Source organism: Megalobrama amblycephala, linkage group LG19 (assembly GCF_018812025.1).
Source record: "Megalobrama amblycephala isolate DHTTF-2021 linkage group LG19, ASM1881202v1, whole genome shotgun sequence".
Lineage (NCBI taxonomy): Eukaryota > Metazoa > Chordata > Actinopteri > Cypriniformes > Xenocyprididae > Megalobrama > Megalobrama amblycephala.
Window position 1 is genome coordinate 3,964,141 of NC_063062.1, and position 7,593 is coordinate 3,971,733.

Below are 7,593 nucleotides of genomic sequence, written 5' to 3' on the forward strand. Positions count from 1 at the left end.
GAGCATTTTTGTCTGAATTCTATTTTGTTTACCATGAAAGTTACTCTCTTAAAGGGATAGTTCACCCAAAAATTAAAATTGTCATCATGTACTCACCCTCAGGTTGTTTCAAACCTGTATGAATGTCTTTCTTCTGTTGAACAAAAGAAGATATTTGAAGAATGTCTGTAACCAAACAGTTGATGGACCCCATTGACTTCCATAGTATGTTTTTATCCTACTACATACTAAACATTCATACTAAATGATGACAGCATTTTCATTTTTTGAGTGAACTATCCCTTTAACTTTGTGTCTTTTGTGCTTGATCAGTGCTTGTATGTTCTTATATTTTATGCTTTTTTTAGGCATTACTGTAAAATACATCTCTTCAATAACTATCAACTACTGTGCAATTAATTAATATGCATTGTAAATTTTAAAGGTATTTACAGAATTATATGGATGAGTATAGTAGTGTCAGTATACCAGTAGGTGGCGACAAGTGACTGTCTTCATGAGTAAGTCATTGAATCATTCACTCAACCGATTCGTTTAAACACACTGGTTCATTCTGGAACAAATCAAGTGACTGTCTTCATGAGTGAGTCATTGAATCATTCACTCAACTGATTCGTTTAAACACACTGGTTCATTCTGGAACAAATCAAGTGACTGTCTTCATGAGTGAGTCATTGAATCATTCACTCAACCGATTCGTTTAAATACACTGGTTCATTCTGGAACAAATCAAGTGACTGTCTTCATGAGTGAGTCATTGAATCATTCACTCAACTGATTCGTTTAAACACACTGGTTCATTCTGGAACAAATCAAGTGACTGTCTTCATGAGTGAGTCATTGAATCATTCACTCAACTGATTCGTTTAAACACACTGGTTCATTCTGGAACAAATCAAGTGACTGTCTTCATGAGTGAGTCATTGAATCATTCACTCAACCGATTCGTTTAAACACACTGGTTCATTCTGGAACAAATCAAGTGACTGTCTTCATGAGTGAGTCATTGAATCATTCACTCAACCGATTCGTTTAAACACACTGGTTCATTCTGGAACAAATCAAGTGACTGTCTTCATGAGTGAGTCATTGAATCATTCACTCAACCGATTCGTTTAAACACACTGGTTCATTCTGAAACAAATCAAGTGACTGTCTTCATGATTGAGTCATTGAATCATTCATTATTTGTTCAAACACACTGATTCATTCAGGAACAAATCAAATGACTGTTTCTTAATTCGAAACTAGGGATGCATGATATTGGAAAAAACTGACATTGCAATATTTTGTTTTTCTGCAATATATATTGTGATATTGACAATTTCATCAGATGACTTAAATATGTCTCTTTGGACAGAATTAATATTTCTGAGTACTTTGAACACTGCCACTGTTGTTACTACTACTTTTACTATTTTTGCCATAGAAAGATATGGCAAAAGTAGTAAGAGCTGTATGTTAGTATACGATATCCGAATTCAGCGTGTGTTTAATACTGAGTCATTGAATCATTCACTCAACCAACTCGTTCAAACACACTGATTCAGGAACAAAATATTGAATCATTCACTCAACCAGTTTGTTCAAACACACTGTGATTCATTCAGGAACAAAACAAGTGACTGTGTTTATCAATGAATCACTGAATCATTCACTCAACTGATTTGTTCAAACACACTGATTCATTCAGAAACAAATGTAAGTGACTGTTAAGGAGCGAGTCGTTGAATGATCCACTTAACCTATTTGTTTAAACCCACTGATTCATTCGGGAACAAAACAAGTGCCCATGTTAATGAGTATGTCATTGAATCATTCACTCAACCAATTTGTTCAAACCCACCGATTCATTCAGAAATAAAACACCACCACTACTGTGTGTTGCTTTGTATGAAATGATGAATTGATGATTCTGCTGGTGCTTCGTTTGGAACTATTTTCATTGGCGGAAATACGTTACTTAATATTAACTTCATGTTTATTGATTTGAATATAAAAAGAATTATCTTGCCAAATCATGCTTGTGTGATATTGCTTAAGTATATTATTATACCATCACACCACATGTCATAAGTCAGTTAATATAGTATAAATAATATTATTCAGTGTTGCTAGCTGGTCCTAACCAAATGCTCAGCATATGAAGGTTTTACTTTGTTTTACATTCACATATTTTGGGGAATGTTGTCTATTATAGCTACATTATAGTGTTGAAACTGTTATATAACTCGCTGACTCATGACAACAATAAAAGAATCAAACTGATGATTTGGACAAGCCTTTCTGAAATCTTCCCAAAGGGCTCCTGAAGAAACAAATGCCTCAAACATGTCAGTGCTTATTTTCTCACTGTATCTCAGAGAAGGGCATGGCTTTGCTAATACCAGATACGTTTTAAACTATTCATAGTTCAGTGATTCAGCGGAACATGTATTATCATTTAGTGATTCATTTGTGGAACAACATTATTCAGCATCTCTTTTTCGGTTTTGCTCCTGGTTCTACTTTCCAGGTGCTTTGGTGCATATACTGCCCACCACTTCAGCCCACACTTTGATTTTCAGATCTGCTTTCACTGTGGAAAGTGAAGGTGTTTGTGAATGAACAGATACTCTACAGTACATTCACTCTAAACACCCCAAAGATGAAACAAATAGTTCATTAATTTTCATAAAATCATATTATAAATTAATACTAATATTATTGTAAATTCTTGTCATCAATATCAGGAATACCGTAACCTAAATCTATAGTAAGTACATGTAGTTAATTAATATGCTAACACTTTATTTTAGGGTCTTTTAACTAGTTGCTTATTAGCATGCATATTACTAGAATATTGGCTGTTTATTAGTAATTATTAAGCACATATTAAAGGATTAGTCCACTTTTAAATTCACTTTTCCTGATAAATTTACTCACCCCCATGTCATCCAAGATGTTCATGTCTTTCTTTCGTCAGTCGAAAAGAAATGAAGGTTTTTGAGGAAAACATTCCAGGATTATTCTCCTTACAGTGGATTTCAATGGCTACCAACAGATTGAAGGTCAAAATTACAGTTTCAGTGCAGCTTCAAAGGCTTTAAACGATACCAGATGAGTAATAAGGGTCTTATCTAGCGAAACGATCGGTCATTTTCGGAAAAAATACAACCGTTTATGCTTTATAAACAAAATATCGCCTTGAACGTACTTTCCGCTTCCGCATTCTTCATAACGCTTACGCTGAATGTCCTACGCCTTCCCTATTCAAGTTACGGAAAAAAACGAAACTGGCGCCGCGTTCGTTCCGTAAGTAGAATAGGGAAGGCGTAGGACAGAAAAGTTAGTTAATAGTTTATATGTACTATACTAACATGTTACCATTAGTATATCTCAGTACTTATTTGAGGAAGTACAATGTACAGTATCACCAAATAATAGGTTCATGTCACATTTGTATGACTATCATCCTCCATTAGTCATTTCTATTTTGATGACTGTATTTGTTGAGCAATTTGGGATCATTGTAATTACGCACCTGTTCAATCCCTAAAATACTGTTTAATCATCTAGGTGTGGTCCACTTTATCATAACCTGTGAAATTTTCCACATTAGTTTAGTTTTTGTAATCATCACACAAAATTCATCCTAACAGTTTCTCATTTTGTCCATGAGCTCATCCTGACACAATAGCAACAATGAGAAGTAAACAAACATGCTAAAACAGGCCTGCAGACCTCATCAGCGACTGCTTCATTCACTCTCTTCTCCTATAGTAACCTTTTACTTTATTAAGCTCATAAATGTTCATAAACCTCAAAATGATTCAGGTGTCCAGTTCTTTCCTGTTTAAATCAAAGGTTGAGAAGGGTGTGTTTCAGTCGAGCTTTGTGACTCAATACTAATGAGTAAGAAACTTCAGCCTTCATACTGGAAAACACACTGAGGAGGAGTGTCTGATATTGGTGAAACCGGTAAGTTCAAAATGAGTGTTTAATAGATTGTTTTGTAACATTAAACTGTTAAAACGGTAATGGTGAAATGACTGTTTTCTATTTTAATATATTTTGAAATGTAATTTATTCCTGTGATCAAAGCATCATTCTTCGGTGTCACATGATCCTTCAGAAATCATTCTAATATGCTGATTTGCTGCTCAAGAAACATTTATTATGACATTTTAAAACTGTTGTGCTGCTTAATATTTTTGCGGTTAAATTTAATGCATCCTTGTATTAAAAGGGTCCTTGATTATGATTTCACTTTTTTAACTTTAGTTAGTGTGTAATGTTGCTGTTTGAGCATAAACAACATCTGCAAAGTTACGACCCTCAAAGTCCAATGCAAAGAGAGATATTTTCTTTTACAGAAATCACTTTTTAAGAGAGTGTAGAGTATTGTTGCCATGCCGTCATTTTACGCCGGGCTGCTTTACGAACGAGGATCAATTGCACAAAAGATTAACATGACGGCACATGCTAGTCGATGAGTTGAATCAACTCCACAGCAACTACATAAATTTATCCACTAACCATTCAGAAACGTCCAGTTTCACTCTAAAAGTTGTAACTTCTTCCTGAGTCTCTCCATCAGTGTCGACTCCGGTTTGAACAATGTAAGGCTGAACACCGTTACTGACAATCCTCATTTTGGCTGCGTGAGATTCTCCAGCTTTGTTGTTGTTGAGCTGTTAAAGCTCCGCCCTCTTCTGGAAAGCGTCTGGGAGCAGCATCTCATTTGCATTTAAAGGGACACACACAAAAACGCTGTGTTTTTACTCACACCCAAATAGGGGCAAATTTGTCAAGCTATAATAAATGATCTGTGGGGGATTTTGAGCTGAAACTTCACAGACACATTTTAGGGGACACCAGAGACTTATATTACATCTTGTGAAAGGGGCATAATAGGTCCCCTTTAATTTATTCTTTATTTGCTAATTCCTTAAATAGGAAAGATGAGGGTAAAAGATCTCAATGATTATCAGACCAGAAATACTTGATTGATGTAGTCTTATTTAGTTCTTCTTATGTAGTTCTTATTTACCAGCATCAGACATAGAGAATGCAGAATGGCTCGTCACCATTGTGGTCTGTCTTGCAGCCTCAAAGCAAGAGCTGTTGTCACTTAAGATCACACTTCCTGTATCCTGTATGTTGTGCCACAATAATACAGCCTTATACCTGTATATATCAGTGCTTACCGAACTCTTTACTTTGGTACAATCTGATTTTCACTCCATTTAATTTAATTTTGTTAATGTTCAATATTAAGTAAACTTAACATCTTTAATAATGCAACAATTCTTGCTTATTTGTGGTTTATACTGAATAGCTCGTAACTGTGGTGAATGTGGTCTTGTCTTGAGCAGTGTCATGTGGTCATTGTGTCATGCTTTGTTAGACTTACTGTAACAGTTTGTTGGAAAGCTGAGCAAACCAAATAATCTTAGGCTGCAGTATAGTGTTTTTGTAAAAACTTTTGACAAATGCTGTTTAGTTAATGGTATAGTTCAGCCAAAAATTAAAATTCCACCATTATTAACTCACCCACACGTCGTTTCCAACCCTATATGACCTTCTTTCTTCTGTGTGGGAGAACAAAATCATAAAATGCTATCATTAAATTTGTTCAAGCTTCAGACGCTGTACTTTCCCTCTTTAAACACTGGAGGGAGACAATCCATGTGTTGGGAGAACAAAAGCTCTAAGACAATGGGCTGCGTCTCAATCAGCTCCCTAGTTCAGGAATCAGCCACAGTCATTTTCACGATATGTTGATTCACAACCTAGGGAGCTAGGGAGCTGATTGAGACGCAGAGTAAGACACAAAAATGTTTACCATACAGTAACACAGTCATTATCTAGTTGAATCAAATGACCATGTTAGTTAAACATTTCCCTCTATGATTTATATGTGATTTTTATTGAAGAAGAGCACTTCTGGTAAGTAATGGAATCTCTTATAAGTCACATATTAAACTTTATAACCTTGTTTAGCATGCTTGTTATGATCGACTGATTGACATTTATTGATGTGTGTACAGGGGGTGGGATTCATTTGCCTATAATATTCTTTTATGGTTAGGTAAAGCTATGATAATTTTTATTAAGAAGTGTTTAAAAAAATAACGACAGCAGAAGTATGTGCTATGTCCATGTGTACATGTTTTTAAGGTGATCAAAATGAGCACATCTGAGATCTTTTCTTAGCCATGTAATTATTTCCTTGTTCATGATTTGTTCAAATGTTTTATTCCCTCAACAGAATCTCACTTTAACCCTATCCTACTGCATCATATTTGATACATTATATTTTTAAGGCCTCTTAATTATCAACATGATACTTTTACATTATATTGTCCTTAAAGGTGCAGTAAGCGACTTCTGAGAAACACTGTTGATATCTGAAATCAACCCAAATAAACACACCCCTCCCTTCATTGCTCCACCCCCAAAACACACAAACACGCAATGCAAGAATGCATGGCTGAAGACCAAATATACTTTGTTTTTTACGCATAAGCTCCCGTTCGCGCAGTCAAACTCACAGCCTTGCAAAGTACACTTCATTTGATTTGTACACGTACACAGGCGTTCAACGCATGCACAGCAAACTCTCGCCATAAGTTACAACCTATGTCAATATCTTTGTATTCTATCTTTGCTAGAGTTGTACAAATGAGGGCCCTTTCTAACCTCATTTGTCGCTGTAGCTTGCATGTGTTCCGGTCTGTTTTGTTTATGCAGTTTTTCCTTCGACTACCTTGTGAATCAACGACCCCAGGGCACGGTTGCCACCTTGTGGATAAACTAATTACTGCAAAAAAAAAATTAAATGCACATGTGCAACCTGCGCGTTCAAAGTACACACGGTTACAAAAATCTGGCGGTACGTGTACAGTACACGTGTACTCTTCTGATGATGAAATTCGCATCACGCACACACTGTTTGCTGACCCTCACGTACGTGTAAAAAGTGAAGTATTCTTTGGGCTTGATTCCCCTGAGGGAAAGTGCTTAGGGAAGTTCGGGAGTGTATGTCTAATGGTGCGTTCACACCAGACGCGAATGAAGCGTTAAACGCGAGTGATTTACATGTTAAGTCAATGCAAAGATGCAATAGACATCCTGCGGCGTGATTCGCGTGAATGAGGTGGCGCGAACTGAACGTTTCGGGCGATTGACGTGCGTAACGTGATTCGAGCGAGTAAAAAAAAAAATCTGAACTTTGGCGAATATTCGCGCCACGTTAACCAATCAGGAGCTTGCTCTAGTAGTGACGTGATTACGACGTAGTGAGCGGAGGCAGAAATCCGAAACAACAATGGAGGACAAAATTATTGTCGCTGTATGTGGATACCAGGAGCTGTATGATACATCTTCGTACTTTTATAGAAACAGGATTAAAAAGGATCTTGCTTGGAAGAAAGGTCGGACAATCTGGTAAGTTGTAAAAAAACGCTCTTTACTCAATTTAAGCTATATATATACATACTGAGACTACAAGCTAGCTAAAGCTGGTAAATTTAGCTTTTTCGCAGTATTTTACAACTACTTTTCCGCTGACGAGTTGATGCGATTATTCAGAGGAAGTGTGCAGAAAGA